At 36.1% G+C, this 17,978-nt stretch overlaps 1 long non-coding RNA gene across 1 annotated transcript in view; it reads left to right on the top strand.

Moving 5' to 3' along the window:
• Window positions 1-3,646: 3,646 nt before the first annotated feature.
• The window catches only part of LOC147909150 (uncharacterized), a 32,389-nt gene continuing 18,057 nt past the window's right edge, over window positions 3,647-17,978 (top strand). Inside the window, exon 1 of the long non-coding RNA XR_015545783.1 lies at window positions 3,647-5,450. This is a non-coding gene — a long non-coding RNA (uncharacterized LOC147909150). The remainder of the gene's footprint in view (window positions 5,451-17,978) is intronic.

Below are 17,978 nucleotides of genomic sequence, written 5' to 3'. Positions count from 1 at the left end.
TGAAAGCAGAAGTTCTCTTTTTTGTTTTAACAAAGCGAGGCGTATGGCAAATAAAATGGCCAGCACGAATAAGAAGACAAGGAGAAAAGGCTGCGGAAAGGGCAATAATAGAGAAGAGAAATTTTGCGGCGAGCACTCGTTAAACGGTCAACTAATACTTGCTACGCAAGGGTTCGTGAAAGCAAAACGATTTCGTCGAGACAAAGCGCGTGCAGGAAAATAAAAACGGAGGGCACGCGACTGCCCTGTCGTCGTGTCGAATGATTGTATGCGAACGGATTGTATAAAACAGTTTCGAGTGTGTTTCGAGTACATTTCGAGTGCATCGTTAAAGCATACATTGAACAGCCACGTGCAAATCGCGATTGCGCATTGTATTTACTCGACATTATTATATTCTACATTGTACGTATATTATATTCGCATTGAATAGCTTTTGAAAATAAAATATTGATTCTCTTCCTACAATATAGTATATATACATTTTATTTGGGAAAACGCGATTTCATCTGTTATTCAAATTTGGGAAAAATTTCAAAGGCGTCTTTTAACAAGGACAAACGTGACGATGTCAGCGACTTCAATGTTCGCAATTATGTCGTGTATTATTTAACTCGTGCACTGACAGAAAAGTGTTTTTGTGGCATTTTTTACTATAATTGCATGACAAAATAATTATGGTTAAGTGTTCCATTTTTATACTCTAAATTATTTAGAGTGAAATCTCATTCTAAAGAGTGAAAATTGAGCCAGTCTTGAAAAAGAGCTCAATTTTCAATCTTTAAGAATAAGATTTCACTCTTTAAAATGAGATTCATCTTAAAGGTTTAGAGAATAGTATATACTATTATACTATAATATTAGCACAATAATAATTATAATATTTACAATTTAAAAAATATCTATAATTGGCATCTGAAAGAAAATAATTATAAATTACAGTAAAATTATTTTAATTGCTATCACTTTTTCTCCAAGCATGTTCATGACTCGAAACACTTTCGATTCGTTCGCCGAAGAAACGTCGAGCCGAGTGCATCTGCCTTCGCCAAGCGACAAAGTAATGCGTGCGTCATAAAAAGCGAGACCGGACCGGCGCTCGCTGCAGATACATCGGAACGCTTCGAAATTCTTGAATGAAGATGACCCTCGGTTCCCGAATATCAGTATGACAAAGGCGATGAAATGGAGATAAAAGAAGGACGCGCGCGTGCGTGACTGCGAATCTATTAATAAATTTGCGGGAAACATGCTGTACCACGATATGGTTCCCGATACGGATCTCTGCGCAAAAATTACGTGGCCATTGCGCGAAAGACTCCTCGCTCTCCGTGTTTCGCGGCAAATTAACTGCGAGCGAAGGTATCGCCTGTCGATTAGCCGCGCGCCAATTATATCACGTAGTGCGAAAAGGAAAGTGTATCGGATACGATAATAATGCGACACTTCGTTACTGTTTACGGAAACGAGAATATCTCTCGGACACACGCGACGGATGAAATATTCACGATCGTTTTCGAAATAACCATCGATGTCCCATGGACGACGTAAAATACGATGTAAAGCTACTATTATTTTTAAAACAAATTTTTTTCACCTGTTTATACGACGTTTTGATCTCTCGACCTGTTGCGTTTCCATATTCTCCGCGTCGTGTGTTTGTTATTACGGAATTCAAATATTCATGAGAACGTCCCTGGAAATTAGATCCTCGTTAAACCGTCGTTTCGACATCCTTAAGGTGAGCTCTCCGATATTTCTTCATTGGAGCTCTTCACCTCTGGTTTCCAGCACGCGCATATTCAGGTGCTACTTTCCGCGGAGATTCAGCTGCTACTGCCCTCCTTCCCTTCCCCTGCAAAAGGGAGGCACGCTCGGAGTGTACGAAGGTATAGGATCTAATGACGACTACCGGGTGGTAAAATACACCGCGGCGAAAGAGGTTCGGTTACACCTGCTTTACAAAAGACGGACACGAAAGCCCGTTCCCTGTTCTCTACTCTTTTCCTCTTTTGCATACATCTCGTTTCTCTTTCCCTTAATAAATGATTTCTCTATCCCTGTCCACGTTTCGTCTCTCCTTTCCGCGTTTCCTTCCTCGCTCGCTAAACGCGCGTGGTAACCACGATCGTTGAATATGTAGATCGCGTCCGCAACGCGATTCCAAATAATTTCGGTCGGCTCGCCGCCACGTCGATGTGTGCGTGCGCGAACGCACACACACGCACGCACGCACGTATATCTACCTACACACGCATTGTCCTGTAATTTATGCACCGCCGTAAAACAACGCCGAGCTCGTTGCGAGTGTTACACGCGTGTACACGCGCGCCGGTTGCGTGGGTGCGCATTGTTGGAGTGCCAAATGCGTATCAAACTTCCTGGAGTGATTTGTAGCGAGGTATTTACTCGGAGAATCGCTCCGGTGAAGACCATCGACGAATTATTATGTTCCCCGGACACACAGAGATTATTACGGCGCTAAAAGCGATTTCTCGCCCGCATTTCTGCCTTTATTTTGACATGAATTATAGGTATTCTTATAACAGCGTTTTAAAAAATAACATTTATTTTAATTTTATGGAAATAACGTTGCTATTACAGATATACGGGCGTGTATCACGATAACGCAATCATGTTTTTTTTTAAATATAATTATAAAATTTCCTGATTCCCCCGATTCAATCGTCGTCAAGTCAGTTATTGCGCTTTTTCCTTTAAGTTTTTTTTAATTAATTATTATATACATGTGGCGCATGTGTTGCCGAGTGATTTAACACGTCGTCGCTTTATACACGCCAATGTGTGTCGAGATATTCATAGTTTTCCTTCCCTTCGTTCGTCCATTTCTTTGCGTGTCGAAATTACAACGTGTCCGAATTGCTGTCGTAAATCTGTTCAGCTCGTAAAGCGGTGCGTATCTCAATTACATGTATGTTTTCTTATTCTTACACGTCTCTATTACACCTGTGTTAGAGAAAAGTTTATGCATGCAAATACAAACGGAGGTTATTCAAAATTATCATCATTGTTCCATTACGTACGATTTTATTACGTACAATGTTACAATTCCAGGCAATTATCAATTCGTAACAATCCGTAACCGTTTTGCAATTCTGTTATCTAATAATCGTGTCTGCAACATTTGAATTGGAAATTTGATGGTCAACGTAATTAAAAGATAGTAAGTCTTGTAATAAGTTTTCTATGCATTTATTTTGCTATAAGGATCTCCAAATTTATTATCTAATAAGGCCATCTTTTCTTTAATTAACTCTCCAGAGCTGATGGTGAGTCTATTAAATCTATTCAATTATAAATCTCTTTGTCAAAAATATTAAAAAGTTCAATTTTTTTCAGATTACATTTGCAAATTTGAATTATTAAAATATGTTTAGTAGGACTTTTTTTTAAGATTTATGCCATTTCGATTTTTTTCAAATTAATTGATGCTCTCTTTGATTAATATAAGTTAAGTGACGTCGTCAGTAACAGATTTTGGTATCAGCTTCATCAGAGTTTAATAAAAGGGAATTTGTAAAATGTTAGTCACATCATTCATGCGAACAGATGCACTTCTTCCATGTAAGAAAGAGCGATTGTACAGAAAGAACAGTTTCGTTGTATCTAAAAATGTAGCTAGATAGATTTGAAAATTTTGTTTGAACCATCAAAATAATTATGTAAGACACTCAAACTAGTTGCTAAGAACCTTTTTGCAGCTTTGTCATCAACCGTTGAGCACAACTACTTTGATGATCCAACAAAATTATTTTCAGATCTGTATTTAGCTAAATTTTTAGACACTTTACACTGAAAAAAAAATTTTGGTATTTGTAATTATAATTACATATTACTATAATTATGATTTATTATTATTACATTGTAATATTAGTATTAATAACCAATATCGTATAATTCTAGCATCAAATATTATACCAATATTATAGCAATAATAATAATTACAGTAAAATATTACAGTTACAAATTATCAAAAATTTTTCTCTTAATACAGCAAAATCGTTCTTTCCATGTTAATTAAGAAAACGTGTTTTCCCGAGATCTTTTCTGGCTCTTGCGGTCATTTCGTATCGAACCTTCGCTTACTCAAACATTCCAGAGTTATTTACTCAAATGAGCGGATTGAGCGACCTCGCGTTTTTGGTGTACACGCCTCTCATTAAATCTATTTCTCGTTAATCAACGTTAATCTCTTCCCGTGAATTCTCCTGCCCGTATACACGTACTGGGCCTTCTGGCTTTTTGACACGCGTACTACATACATGTAGATCGGTCGCGGCACGTACGACGACCGTCCACAAAACAGAGTGGAATACACCTGCGCAGCTGCCTGGCTCAGCAGGTGAATCTTCGAACTCACCTGATCACCGTAGGTCCGCGTGTACACACACGCGACCGCGTGCGTACGCGTGTAACTGGCGTGCCGCGGGTTCGCATTAACACGCGTAGGCAAAGAGAGAAAGGGAAAAGGGAGAAAGAGAGAAAACGTAATGCGCGTCGCAGACCGGCCCACCGCCCTCTCGTCTCGACAAGGGAAAAGTGTCTTCGAGGACACAGGCAGGTGATATCAATTGTACGAATTATGGCCGATTGACTTGTGCGAACAGTCGGCTCGTACCTTCTAGGGCAACCGATGGTAGAGAAAGAAAGAGCGATGTATCTCGAACACTTATATCAAAATGCGATCTAATGGATCTCGAGACATTCGAGACATTTCGAGACTATTCGTCACCTACGTTAATTTAATAATTTAATTATATAATTTGATAGAAAATTTGGATATGCGAACAATCGTGGTATTCCGTATTAAAAGAGATGATTGCAATATTATTATTTTGAATTAATGTGCGAGCATTTCCTTAAGATATGTATTTTTGCTGTTTTAAATAATATTTAAATATTTATTTTAAATTGTCTCTTCACAGATGTAATAGTTTAAATTAAAATTTTGAACATTGACGATCCGACAGAAAGATCGAAACGTCTATTATTATAAGACATGTGATTTATAAAAAGTGTTTTCGCAATAACAACTAACGTTTGCTCCTTGATTATTATTATTGTTTATTCAGAAAGTTTTGATCGTTTTATTAATTAATTGAATTTATTAATTTCTATAGAAAATGTTCACAATAATCAAGTTCCATAATTTCAAATACGCTTATATTTTTAGATGCTTTTACAATCGGTAACACACACGTTTAATATCATCATTCCGAAATACGTTACAATTATTTCTGTTCATCGTACAGCGTCGCTCTTTATTAGTATTCTTCGAGCGTCAGCAACACGAAACCGGCGGAAACTCCGATGTTATCTGACAAAAAACACGATGCATGGCTGTGCGATGTAATCGGTCAGTTCGAGCTTGATTCGACAACGATGACGACGAAAAGCACGCTTCGGGACGGCAGCAGGTGATATCAATTGTATGTATTGCAAGACGATCGACTTGTGGACAATCGCGTATATCTTTCATGCGGCACGTGCCGACGTTCAGAAAACCAAAGACGCGACTCGTTGAAAATTTCCATAATGCATTACGGTGCAATGTTCGCTGTCGAGACTGCAGATGAAATCGCAGTAATGATCGTAGCAATAATCCGGTGTTACATCACACAAGAACGTAATCATTGCGGGTGGAAAAGAGAAGTGATGAAAACAAAGTTTCTTTTTAAATATGTAGACTACCAAGGTTTTTTTTATATCAATATCAGAAGTTTTAATCATTCGAAAGATTTCGGTCGAAGTACATCTAAAAATTTCACTAGATATAGGATTGCAAATAATTTTGTCGAACCATCAACCATCAAATATAGGGTATTCAAGCAATGCTGCAAAAAATGTTGATGTTTTTCTACTGACTTGAGCGTCCTACACATAATTATTTTGATAGTCCAATAAAATTATTGTCAGACCTGTATTTAACTAAATTTTTACTTTGAACAAAACTGTTCCTTCCTGAACTGTGCAGAAGTTTTTTTATCTACAACGTGTTTGAGTAGGTATCAGTTCGGATCATCACTGATTTTCCCGATAAATCTCACTGCTGACAGCGAGCTTTCACCGAGGTTTCTCGATCGAAATGAAAATACGATCGTTCCTGCAATCTGCAACATCGATGCGTAAGAGCGTCTTCTCCAATGTGTGTGGAGCCGACGATCATCCGGTAGAGCCTCCGTATCGGTTCTATACAACTATACAACTTGGCCCGCGTGTATAGTGGGCAATCTTTGTAATTATAGAGCAGACGCGCGTCCCATTAGGTCGGTACCCTCGCGCAAATCCATCGATGGGGCGGAGGCAGGTTGGCGAGAGGATTGGAAAGAGTGAAGCGACGTGATCCGACAGCTAGGTGGCTCGACGCGTTGTCGCGACGTCGAACGACCCCGCGAGAAATTTAATTACTCGCCACGGAAAATAGAGAAGTACGCGTGTCCCATCGTCGCTGAAATTAGCGGCTCCGTCATGATCGCGCGAGCGACGTGATTGGCATCGGTGGAAGCCGAGAGGGTGAGGCAAAGGGGGTACAAAGGGGGTGATCGTTAATGCGTGGACGTTTTAACAGCAATTACGCGATACAGTGTTATTTGCGAGGTGTTTGTGAAAGCGAAGCGCGTTACAAGAGGAGGCCAGCGAAGAAAGGTCCGCTACCTCGCATCTCGTCGACTCTAATCCACCTTCTAATCAGATTAAAGTTAAAAACTCTCGCACTAAGCGGACCGTAATAATTGGGCGTGAGAGTAACTGCTGTTTTTCTTTAAGAAAAGTTTATCCTTTAACTATCGCCGTATGCATAGGTGCGAAGGTTTCTCGCCGAAAATCACATCTGTATATGTGTAATGATGTTGGAAAAAATAGGTTCTCTCTAAGGTTACTTTTCTTTTAGGAGACACAAATGTCATTCTGTTTCGCAATCGGCATAAATGTTCTTTCTTTCATTGAAGGAGGATAAAATGACGTTTGTGTCAACTATGCATGGTTTCCAGCAAGCGACGCAGTGTAACACAGTGATCATGTCATCTTTGTTTAACGTTGACAAACAACAAGGATGTAATAATTTACTGTGTCTACTAAAAGAAAAGCAGTCTAAATCTAAATTATTGATTTATAATCACTGATTACTCACAATCGGTGGCTGTACTTGGGAAATCAGTGAAATTCAATTGAAAAAAAAAAAAAAAGAAATTTGAACATTGTATGATTAAAATATCAATATTTGCATGTCAGTTCGAAAATCATGGAATTTATACATTAAAGCAAGATGAGCTAAGTTAGTTTTACATTGAATTTTTAGTTGAATTTTACTGTGAATTCATTGATTGCTTGGGATTGATATCAGTGATTCAGAATTCTTAGAGAATATTAAATGAAAATTAACTGAAAAATTTTTGATACAAATAAGTGAAGAAGACAGGTCCTTAATGTTTAATAATATTTTTGTTTGAATTTCCCATTCAAGTTCGAGGAAGAATATGATCTTTTTTGTTTATTGATGTTGTGTGTGTGAAAACTTCAGACTTTCGATTTCCGCAACGAAACAAAATTTTAATTTACAGACTTATATAACGAACTGTCTCTACTGAAGATATGAGGACAATATTAATAAGAGAAGGCAATAATTGATCACATTTCTTCGTTTAATTATGCAATGTATGGCGGAGAGGGTAATACATCGCGCACATCTCTGCTCTTCATGTGTTGTCTCCAGCTACCATATCTATAAATGTGTAGTCTATTACATAAGCTTTAACTTTAACCCGTTTAAGAAGTTAATAAAATAAATGAGAAACGTGGAGGTAATTTAGAACTTAAAAAAATTATCTTTTAATCTCATTTTATTTATCTCATTTTTATGCGAAAAAATGCTAAATCGGATTCTTAAATTTAATCAGCTTCAAATCCGCGCAATAAAATCATATTTCCGCGGCGAAGTTTCCGCATCCGTTACCGCGCTCGCGTGCTTCGCGGCGTATAAACAAAGAGGTGCAGGGCTTAGACATTAAAAAATTCCTCGCGCCATCCAAGTTCGCGTTTTCCCTTTGTTTTGCCGCGGCGTCGCGACAGCGTAACGTACGGTCGTCCGCGAAGGACAAGCAACAACGAGCGTGTACAACGGGAAGTCGGTTGTAAAGTCGGGCGAGTGCTTTTGTTGAACCGTCGTGTCGGGCAGAGGAACACACCACCTACACGCGTGTATACGCGTTAGCTCACACTTTTTCCACGTGGCGCAGGAAGCTGTCACGAGTACTGAAAGCCGCCTCGCGAGTACGTGTTCTACGCTCAACATGGCATGCGTTAATAGTGACGGTTCGGCATTCTCACCTTTGTTTTCTCCTTTTTGAAACACCTACAGAATATCTTACAGGAAGTTGCCGAAACTAATCAGCTGTCATTTTTAAACGTATGTAGGGAATAAGAAAAATAAAATGTCCAAATGTTCTCTATTAAAAAATTTTTTCTCTCGTCCCTTTAGTAACGTTTAAAAATAACAACTGATAATTTTTAGCAACTTTTCACTTTGGGATATCTTGTAGGAGCGTTGAGATATTATTATTAATATCAGAATGTTATTTCTCTTAATTAATTGAAATATTATGTATTAAGAAATAATGGTTGTGTTCAAGCCAGACAAAGTTGCTAGTCTATTCACCGAGCGATTGATCGGATCTAAGAACCAATAATCCTGTTCACATATACACATATATTCGCTTGGCGATCAGGCTAACTATTTTAATCGAACACGGCTATTTTCTTTTGTTTACTGCTATACACGAAGCTTACTAATTTACGTTGTCACCTATACTATATTGTGTGTCTATATTAGAAAACTGACATAATACCGATTGTATTTGACTACCGGATGCATACAACGGTAGCGTACAACAAAGTGTACCGGAATGAAGCGGACCATTAGTGCACATCGTACCGTACCATCACATGCATTCGTACATGTCTCTCCTCCTCGCGCTGTGTATAATATACGCTTGGTTCATCGCGCGCGTACGTGGCGCGAAAGCAAGCGAGATACGGCCGGTGCATGTCTCCGCTAATCTAATTTACTTCGGGCCAGATAAAAAACTCATTTACCGCGAGGCCGGACCAGGTAGTCTTGGGAAACGACGTTTTTCTGCGCCCTCGAGAGAACCGGAAGTGACGCACCGGCTTGCCCGGGTCTCAGCACGGACCGGGTTATGATGAAATCCCTTCTCGCGATGAAGTGAAAAAAAAATGGGCAGGCAGAGCTCAAGAGGAAAAGTAGAGGCGGAATCGAAACGTCAAAATTTCGACTGAAGAGGATGTTCGAATCTTTGGAAATTGAAAACTAATTAAGTAATTGTGTACCTGCTCATATTGAACTGTTGGTCGAAGTAGAAACTGCGATTTAAAAATCGTAAGAGCTATCGTGGAAGAATGAAAAGTTATTTGTTTATGTAGCATTACAGCGGAAAATAATTGATGAAAGTTATGCGTTGTTGTTAATATATAATTTTAATAAATCATAAATGTGTTTATATACACATTCATCTAATGTTGAGACTGTTATTGGCATTTTTTTTTTAAATTTATGATGTATTTCTATATAGAGTTTAAATTGCATAACACGGAGTTTAAATTACTGTATAATTTTAATTATACGTATTGCTATTTACGTCGATATGCGTGTTTCTCAAGTTTGATTTCAATGTATACTTCTACAATATATTTTCTTGTACTTCCTTCGTAGCATCCAATTAATAGAGATAATCGTAGGTGGTTAATTAAAAAATAGAATGCGCGCGTGGCTACGCAATAGGCAGAATACGTGAAAAGTAGTGATGTAGATGGAAGATCTTTAGATTGCACTACCCGACTGCATCAAGACCCCTAGCAGTGAAATAGCAGAAAATGGTTTAATCGTTAGAATATTATTACGTTGAAGGGAGTTGTAATCAGTAATGAGCGGAGGATAGCATTTAACGCAGTAATTTAATGTAATATTTATACGCCGCGATCAGCAACATGATTTACAACAAAATGATAGCTTTGAGAGAACACTTTCCTCCATTGCATACAAAATTTATGCGTGAAGTTTAATGAAAATATCTCTCATTACAGTTTTATTTTTTAATACATCTGTTCTTAATTTTACATTCTGATTTAAAAGAAATTCTAATTTTTTGGCTTTTTTTTCCCATAAAATATCATAATTAAGAAAATCGCACAAAAAATTCCTATAAAAATTAATAAATTGCCTTGTCGCGATTGAAAGATACATATAATTATTAGTAAATTACTTTAATAAGTAATTGTATTGATAATTTGTGCGATTTTCTTAATTATGATATTTTATGAGGGAAAAAAGCCATAAAATTAGAATTTTCTTTAAATCAGAATGTAAAATTAAGAATAAATGTATATTAAGAAATAAAACTGTAATGAGTTGTTTAATATTTGATTTATAATTGACTGTGAATCATTAAAATTTATGTAGAACATATAAATATAACTAAACGTAAACACTCACAGAAAAGATAAATTTTGGATGACCGCGTTGAGATATTGCATCAACTGCGATCAACTTTTCTCTCGATTCAGCGCGTTATTATTGTGCATCTTTGCTCCTGAAGCGGCACCTATAATTCATTGGTTCCGCGGCAGGTGTTTTCAGGCCCTCGAAGCGTCCTGGTGCAGGGAAACTATTAAATCGCGATTTTATGCCTGATCAGCGTCTGGATGCGCCTGACTGGTCTACCTGAATCTAGGAACACAGACGGTTTACACGCTAATTAGATCAATCTTCATTCTTCTTCTATGTAACTTTCTATATTATTTTCTCATCATCTCACACCTCAATAAAGCAAAAATTAATGACATTTTTTAATACACTCATATATGTACATTTAAATTGTACACATAAGTAACATATGTACATTTAAATAGTACACATTTTGCTTTAATAGGCAAGCTCTTTTTAATTTTCCTATACAAATTAATACGTCTTTTTTTGTACTCGTCAATTAAAAATTGAAAGCTAATAAATAACTTATACGTTTCAGTTTACAAGACACGTAGAATACCTATGTAGAAAAACAAAATAGAAATTATTTATATCTGCAGAGAAACTTGATTCAATATTAAGACGTGTACGCTTATATATGACGACATTGTTCCATAATTATATCATATAATAATGCTGTGTCATGAAAGTTTCGAGACGTTGCGGACGAAAGTAATTTCTGTTTACCGGGTGTGCCCGATTAATTGACCGACGCGCGAAAGGGGATCATGAAAGCGTGGTCGTCGTATATTCCATTTTTGGAGAACTCGTCAATTGAACTACCGGTTTATCAACATGTGCGCAAAATGTAAGGACGATCGCAGAAAATTCCGCTCTCGTTGTGAGAAAAGCAACACGCGGCAGCAGGTGCGAAACTTCCTGGGATACCTCGAAGACTGATTAGGGAATAAATGTTCTTCGACGCTTCCCAAGCAGGTGATGCTTGGCAATGGAAAAACGACTTCCGGTCGACTATGGCTCGCGCTCATCGATATTAGATTTGAAATATTGCTTGAATATTTGAATAAATTAATCGCGTATTAAATGTACATTGAAGAAAAATGTACTAAATTTTGATGTAATAAATATTTGTTCGAATGGTACTAAATTAATATTTACTTACAGAAAATAAATATTTATTAAATAAAAAAATATAACTTAATCAAATTAATGGTTTTTATAATTAATAGTCCTATAATTAATGATTCTTATAATTAATGGTCAAATGAATATAATAATATTTAATATATACCTACTTTTAATATAAACATTCAGCTAGTACTATTCAAATAAATAGTTATTAGAATTTAGTACATTTTTTCTCAGTGCAGGAATTAGAAAGCGTATATAGTATTCATGCAAAATTAAAAAAATCATTTTGTGTGGAGTTATTTTTATTTATTCAAATTTACAATAAATATAATTAATTTGTCGTGATTTTATAGCTTTATCTTTATTAAAATACATTTATTATGTTAGAAAAAATAGAAATGTATTGGCCAATCATACTACTTCGCAATCAATTCTTATATGAAACATATTCGCATAGATTTAAAAACTGTATTAAACTCTGTTTCCAATTATAATGCAGAAAGTAGTAATTATATTGTTTCTTTAAATGATACATTATTACTTGCTGTCAATATCGATCAGCAGAAAAATAGATTTTCGCGCATTGCTGATCTGTTGCGTTATCGTTTAACTCGTAGTCTATACTATATAAATAAATGAGAAAGTTGATCAAATTGATTAATACGTCAGTTATACGACATTAGAGCATTTATAACTTTAGCAAACATGCATTTAGCAATCATAAAGTCATATTGAAAGTTTAGATAAGTGCGTATTTGCAGATATATCTGAATATGTACATATAATGCCCATCGCATATATCATCGTAATTCTTATCACTAGATGCGGGTTTGCTTATCGCATTTATCATTGTACATAATATCGCATTGATTCCTTAATGCTACGCATAAATTAGGAATAAATGTAATATTAAAGCAGCTTAACGTAATTAAAGAGAAAGATTTGCCTAAATCATACTTAAGATTCTAACACTATCAATCAACATAAAAAAAACGCGTGTTAATAAAAGTTTGTAATTAAACAAGTGATACTATATATATGTTTGTTTATGTTTTTTATTGCAATAATTAAGTTACATCTGCAAAAAGATTTTTAAATTTATTTTTTATTACACAAGATATATAACAAAAAAATCTATTAATAAAATAGATCGCGTGTAATATTTTTACCACGAATTCAAAGTATATTTGTCTCAGAAAGTTGACATACTGTCGTATTCACGAAACAACAACTTGAGAGTGCAAAAATGTGAATAACAGGGCGCGAGAGCCAATAAATGTAGCCTTTCCCCTATAAATCAGGCTTATTCAAGTTACGAAATTATGCATATACCGAGATGCACTTGAAACTTCGTATCGGACGTAATAACGGTCTTTCTTTTTTATCGACACTCTCTGTCGCTGGTACGCTCGTACGTCGAACGCGTGCTCAATGTGGCTTGTATTTATGAAAGCATCGGCCGTCGAGCGACAGGTGCAGCTGCAGTGCAACACAGGGCACGCGTCTCTCAACGTGGCTCGTTGCAGCTGAACTAATTACCGATGGTGCATTGACGACGTTAATACGAGACTCTCAACTTTGGATCGCCGCTGTGTATTATCGAGAAGCTTTCGGGCTCGCGAAGCAAGCTGCTCCCCTTTCGAAAGATCGGCTGAATTATACTTGGCGATTCATCATACATTCCCAGTCAAATGATTTATTTCTCAATTTGTCTCGATTATTGTTAGGAAAAAAAACTCAGCACGCCAGAATTATTCGATGTAAATAAAATGCTTATGTGACTCCACGGTTGTTAAGTGTGTAAATTGTACGTACACTTCTAACTTAATTTTGTTTGATAAGTATAAGTGAATTGTATTTTATCGCTATATATATAATTTACTATGAATACATAATTTATATTAATAACCGCGGAGACGTTTTATTTGTATTGAATTTATTCTCGGAGTTACAAATGTTAATTGATTTTATTTTAATATGAGAATCATTAGCTTTTCAGCAATTCTAACGATTGGACTCTGTCGTCATAATTTAATATTAAATATTAGACTTTATTGCATTGTGATTATGTTTATGGTAAAAATGATCGTATGCCATGCTAAGTATATAATGTAATCGTTTTAAAATATAAATATTTTTAAAAATGTGTATATTCTGTATACGAATCTCCATATTATAATTCTATATACATATAGGAGGAACATTATTTTAAATATATGTAGCGGAGACGCTACTATATACTATCTATAATACAAATTGTTATTGGATTTTATATTACATATAATAATTAGATATCGGAAAACTTTTTTATTGACGCTCTATCTCAATTTACATTAAGTGAAAAGAGGTAACGTGCTTACGAGATAATTAACCATCGGTGATGACGAAGTGCGTAAATTATTGGGGCGGTGCCTAGATTCATTGCGGGCAATGATTTACCGATAGAAAATAGAGAACCGCGGGGAATAATTTCGACGCAGGGAAAATAACATCTCATTTTCGTATCAAGGCTCGATGCGCGGCAATTGACACGCGGCCGCGCGCGGTTCTCATTATATTAAATTATACCGTCGTAATGCGAGTAATCGATGGCACTCATAACATTTAGCCATTTAATTCGGAAATGAGAGACCATGATTTTTGTCAGGCGTAACAGTAGAAGTAATAGGCCGCGAGGGCTATAATTTATAGCTAAAGAAAAAAATTTATCTTTCTCAACGGGTTAATGCAAGATCCTCGTCTCTGGCTCCTCTCTTCCTCTCGACTTCTTTCCATCTTTCTTCCTCTTGACTTTCGTATTGCCGTATTACCGTGCCACCTTCGAAGGTAGGCGGGACGGTTGCTTGACAGATCGACTCAATTGTACGTGGTAATTCCACGTTTGCGATCGCAATGCTTCTTTTATCGCACAGTTGTCATTGTCAAGAAATATATTATTACGCGATGCTTCTATCTTAGCGTCTATGCTTAGCCCGTAATTCGCGGTCATTAATTATTACGAAAGTGCACGATTAACCTTCTTGTACTTCGTTACATGGGAAGATTATTGAGTCGGAATCGAAAAATATTTTTTGAAGGACATCGACAAATAACACGCAAGCTAAGAATCCATTATCTTAAATAACACGTTACAAACAATAAAAAAAAAATATAAAATTATTTCAATTTTTGACAACAAACCTTTTTTTAAATTTATTATTTTACGTTCGGCGTTTCAACTGAAAGAGAGGCGAAACGGAACGAAGCGAGATAAAAAATGCGCTTATCGTTTCGCTGTAGAAAAAAACGATTTATGTATCGTGCGATCTCATTAGCGTCCGATGCACCAATGCGTTCGACGCGACAAGACCTTCTCGGCTTCCCTGCAGATACATTATCATGAGTTTGCCTTTGTACGCGAGTATATAGATGTCATGGATTTTGATGGATCGAGTAAATTGTACGTGGTAGTCCCGTGTTTGCCTTTGCGATGGTTTATTTGTCGTCCGTGGAGAGAACTGGATAAGAGATTATCGATCGTTACATTTAATACTTGTTCCAAGCTAGATGAATATATGAGTAATCCTTGTAGAATTGTGTAGTCGAATTGTGTATGAGAAATGACAAACGCTTCGAGTAGTTTCTTTGTATCTATATATATATTGAGAAAAATGTTGGTTGTATCAACAAAAAGTACAAACGAAATGAATTTTGATCGTATGAATTAAAATTCTGGTTATCGTAATAGAATTCTTGGTTATTTCAATTAGAACGTTCGACAAATTTAATATGGTTAGTCGACAAAGTATTAAATTTAGGTTTTAAAGATAAAACTATGATATTTCATTTCCATTAAATTTCAAAGATCCAAATTGTTGATGGAAGTTGAAAATTCTACCAACGAAATGTCAACTATAAGTGTTTGATTTGTATCTTTCTGATTGAATCGATCAGGATTCCAATTAATATTCGAAGTACCAATGTTTCTTATTAATTAAAAGCGAATAAATTATTATTAAAATAAAAAAATGATAAAAAAGTCAAGTATTTCATCAGTAAATAAAACATAATTACTGAAACGTCTACAAATTTTAATCTTTTATATATAAGAAGTAACGATCAATAATGATCGTTCGGTATTTTTAGTTGACGCAATAAGTTTTTTTTAGTATATCTCTTGATATTTCTCTACGTACACAGCAATGGTCTTTATTAATAATTTCAAAATTTTGTGTTGATTTCAAAAGACTTTTATTCACAACGACGGTTATAAATCGAAATAGAGCGACGCGACGCTGGGACGAACGCGGAAAGCATCTGCTCGTAAAATCTGGCTGTGGCGAACGGTAGCAACGTTGAAATTACTTGCGTCATAATTGCATTGCCATTTACCTAATTTTTTGTTCGACCGTCCGTTTAAGACGCGTCGCGTGTTCTCGTGCACGCCACGCGTCCGCTGGCCACGGCAGGTGTTTCCTCGAGAGCATGCTTGTCTTTTGCCCTGATGAACTGGCCTTAATACTCTCCGCAGAGGACCGAATATTTTAGTAACCACGAATCTTTCGGAATCCACGCACGCGATTCCAATTCGTCGTTATAAGAAAAGTATTTTTGGCTTTTTACTCGTAATATATCGATGAACGAATATTACGTTTGCACGTTGAAAATATTCGTGGCTGTCTAATAAATTAGCGGCGACTGTCATTTAACGTCTTCGTCAAATATACAATATAATTAGCTCGATAATTGGTTTTTTTTTTTTTTAGAAGAAGTCACACAGCGATCATTTCATCTTTGTTTAATATTGGCAAACAATAAGGATGTAATAATTCACTGTGTTACAGTGTGGCACCTGTGTCACCTATTAACAAAAAAAAATTGTTTTTATCTTACAAGATGCGTTTTACACATCGTCTGTAGCTTTGAGCAACTTCGGCGATGCAAACAAAGCGCGTGTAATCGTCATTTTTGCCCCATTTTTTCGATCGCGCTTGATTTTAGGCTGCACAATTCGCAGGTGTTCTGCCCTTGGCAAAGTCGGCGCCGATTACGCCTCTACATGAGTCGGCCAGGTAGTAACGGTAGGATTCTTCTATCTCGGTGACTATTACAAGCGCGTATAGCCGGTATACGCAGTCGATGTGCATCGCGATAAATCACCTTTGATACGTATCTCAGAAGTCTCAGGACCGATCGCGTGCTGACGATTTTCTCGGGACGATCGCTCGCATGACCGCGGAAGGAGCATCTTCACACATCAATTAACTCATAGACTATCTTAAGAAATGAACTGATTTAAGAAATTTACATGGGAAAAATGATTTTACTGAAATATTAAAAAATTTAGCTATAGACACAGATTGAAAAATTATTTTGTTGAACTATCAAAATAATTATACCCACATGACGCTTAAATTGATTGCTGAAATGTAAAAAAACTTTTGCAGAAAAAAAAAATGTACATCTTGACCACAAGTAATTGCGGATATGGTGTGCTACAAGTATAATTATATGAAAGTGATCGCCTTTATGGATGAGTCGGATTATTATCATAGTTTTATACATTGGAATTTAAAGTTGTACTGATGAAGGCTCTGTGAGTCGAAACGTATATTATATTTTTCAAGACACATTAAATAATTATTAATCAAACATCTTTTTGTGCTCATTTGTTGGTCGTGATCAAGATTGTTGACATTGTTTTGCAAAATTGTTTGTTATGCTTAAGTTTGTAATTATTTTGGCCTAACAAAATTATTTTCACATCTATATAATTACGTTTTTATTTTAGCAAAATCGTTCTTTCTCTCTTGCGAATGCAAGGAATATTGATAAAAATTTGTAGCCTTCGAGAAGGAGTTGGAATAATATTGAATTGTTTTAAAAAATATATAAATGTTCTGTAAAATGAAAACTCTGTTAATGTTACAATAAAAATGCATTAATTTACTTACGTTATTTAAGTTTGAGTTATGAGTTAATTATCTATCGATTGTCTTTAATTATCTTTCATTTTAACTTGAGATATTTTTAGAATCTGGTTTTCGTTTGCTAATTCAGTTAAGCTTATAATTATCTGATTTAATTGATAAAAATTTCCCGCATTCTTGTCTTGTAGTTCCGAACATTCGCGTATGATTCTCTCAGCAGGCAGGTGAAAATTTTGATCAGCGTAAATATACATTAACGGTTAAAACGTTTACGGTCCTCAGACTCTCTGAACACGTGCCGACGATTCCATCGTCGACGGTGCGTCGCGACGAACGCAAGCTGCACGTCGGTCGAATGCGATCGTATGAATCATGAAACGCGACCAAGGTATCATTATGCCGACAATCACAGTTAT

This window comes from Acromyrmex echinatior, chromosome 7, assembly GCF_024713525.1.
Source record: "Acromyrmex echinatior isolate Ae372 chromosome 7, ASM2471352v2, whole genome shotgun sequence".
Classification (NCBI taxonomy): Eukaryota; Metazoa; Arthropoda; class Insecta; order Hymenoptera; family Formicidae; genus Acromyrmex; species Acromyrmex echinatior.
Note: the sequence above shows the minus strand (reverse complement) of the source record. Positions and strands in the feature narration are given on the sequence as shown.